Raw genomic sequence first — 2,550 nt, 5'->3', positions numbered from 1 at the left:
GTGGTGGCAAAGGGGGAGGAAGAGGAGGAGAGGGAAGGGGGGGTTGTGGTTATGGTTTATGACCTCCAAGGTGAGCCGAAAAATGTTTTTTGTGTGTGTGTGTGTGTGTGTGTGTGTGTGTGTGTGTGTGTGTGTGTGTGTGTGTTTCAAATCCCAGAGTCGCCGCTGCTGAGCCGCGGGATGCTCATGACCTCACCGGCCATGAAATCATGCTCGTGTCCGCTTTTTCACGTCTCCAGCAGCCGCCACCGTGAAGCCGGCGGGGAAAAAAATCCACAAAATCCAATCCCCGAAAATGTGTTCAGGACCACGGACAGGGGCACCGGCGGGGTCTGCGGGGAGGGAGCTCGTCCAGGTTTTTTGGGGCTCGGGGAGGGGAAGGAGGAAGAGGGAATGGGGGGTGGGGGTCTCGTGAGGAGGCTAGCCGCTCACAGGCTGCTGCTAATTGATACGCAATTACACCCAATTACTCTTAAGTCCAGTCTGTGCGATCCACAGCGGTTACAGAGGAAATACGACATATTCCTTCAGTGGTGGAGAGGAGGGGGGGAAAAGAAAGACGGGCTGCTGCGCCTCGGCGTCTCCTGAGGTAAAACTGTGCATGTGTTATATTCCACACAGAGGAGAGCTTTTTATCAGATATGCAGGTTTGTCTCTCACACGCATCCCAGAGGCAGCCGGAGCGTCGCTCTGGATCCGTGCGTATCGGCTGCTGTTGCGGGACTCCCGGCGCTGCTGCTGCTGCCGCTGCCGGAGCTGCTGCTCAGAGAGGGAAGTCTGCCTCCTTTTCCTCTTCTCCCTCTCCTCCTTCTTTACCGCTTCCTGCTTCTCGCTCTTCTCCTCGCAAGTGTATCCCAGGGGCGAGTAGTAGTAGTAGTAGTAGTAGTAGTAGTAGTGATACTTGGCGCTGAGGCAGCACGGCTCAGCTACTCCCATTGTCTGGTGGGCAAGTTGGAGACGCACCGGCGGCCGCTGCTGCGCTCCGCACCCGCTCTCATCCGGGCACCGCTTCCGTTGGAAAAGACAACAAAAAAAAGAAAAAATGAAAATCTCAAAAATTGTCGGATCCCCCTTTGGGAGAAGTGAGAGTGTTACAAAAACGTAGCCAGCTGTGTGTCGGACGGATGTGGACCGTCTTCCATGCCAGGAGAGCGTCAGTGACACTGGCCCCGTAACCGTCGCACGCACGCACTCAGGACGCACACTCACGCGCGGAGGTACAGTGTAGAGGGAACAGCCAGCGTCGGCGAAGCTCCGACACTGAGTTTTCTTGCTGCAGTCATTTAGCAAACTCCAAAAAAAACGCACCTCACAGCGGACAGACACGCCCACCAGGACGCTGCCATTGGCTAGCACGGTCCCCGAAGCCCGTCACCGATTGGCCGGCATAGGTGTCACTGGCTGAACGCGAGCTCTGCGCATCAATCCCCTCGGAGAAATCCCTGTAATAAGAAGTTATTGTTGAGTTTACAGCGACCTCACAGACATATCGCGTTCTCAGAGAGATATGATGTAAAGGTGTTGTGTCTGTCTGCGCTGCTTATCTTATTCTCAGAGAGAGGAGGGCTTCTTTTCTCAAACGCAGGTTCAAAGAGCTTTACACATGGAGGAAAATACATCTTTGAAGAACATAATAAAGAGGGAAATAAAAGCAATGACAGCAGAAGAAAATAAAACGCATTGGAAAAATATTCGAAAAGGAGTATGGGTTTCAGTGCAGTGATTAATTGCTCCACATTTAACAAAATAAATAAAACAAAACGTTTTTCATTTAGATGTATTATCTATTTGTTTGTGCATTATGTCTTGTGCTGGTCTGTATTTTATTATGTATCTAATGGATGGGCGGCGCCTACATCGAATTAACTTTGAATGTTGTGGTATGATAATATTTGTCCTTATACAAATTCATATTACATAAATGGAACTTGTATAATGAATAATATATATCACATCGTGGATTATTGTGTGTTTCTGTAGAATGAACTGAGAGTACACTGTTCTCCCCCACGTTTTACATTGATTGCATGTTTGTTGAATGGACGAGGCGTCTGCGTTATTTTGTTTTCACTCTATCAAAGCGTTTCAAAGCTGCTTTGCCAGGTGTTACTGTTTGTCTGTGGACACATTTGGTGAGATAGCGCCACAACCGTGTACGATGCATTCAGGAAACTTAACAGGTAGTTCAGATCAAAACGAAGCCTGACTTCCAAGATGGGTGTGGGCCAAGCAAGGGCACTGAAAGTGGGGAAGGGGCCATTGGCCCCGCACTTTACGCCGCAGGTCTCTAGTTGATCAGGTTAGTACATTTAGATGTGCTGTTAGTGAGGTTTGAAGTACATTTCAGTGAAATAATCAAAGTTACAAGAAGGCTGTTCACTGGACGTATAGCAGCTCACCCGGTGTGTTGAGAGGAACTTCGTGGAAAACAAACTCTCAAACTGCTCTCTGACATTTGTGACCAAATGAACCAAATTGTATGTAAAAACTTCATTAAAAGTTCAAGTTTTTGTCTTTTTATTGTTTTATTATTGAGTTAAGGGAGAAGAT

The sequence above is a fragment of the Anarrhichthys ocellatus genome, unplaced genomic scaffold, assembly GCF_004355925.1.
Source record: "Anarrhichthys ocellatus isolate YVR2014 unplaced genomic scaffold, GSC_Weel_1.0 scaffold122, whole genome shotgun sequence".
In the NCBI taxonomy this organism is placed as follows: domain Eukaryota; kingdom Metazoa; phylum Chordata; class Actinopteri; order Perciformes; family Anarhichadidae; genus Anarrhichthys; species Anarrhichthys ocellatus.
This window is presented reverse-complemented; position numbering follows the sequence as displayed.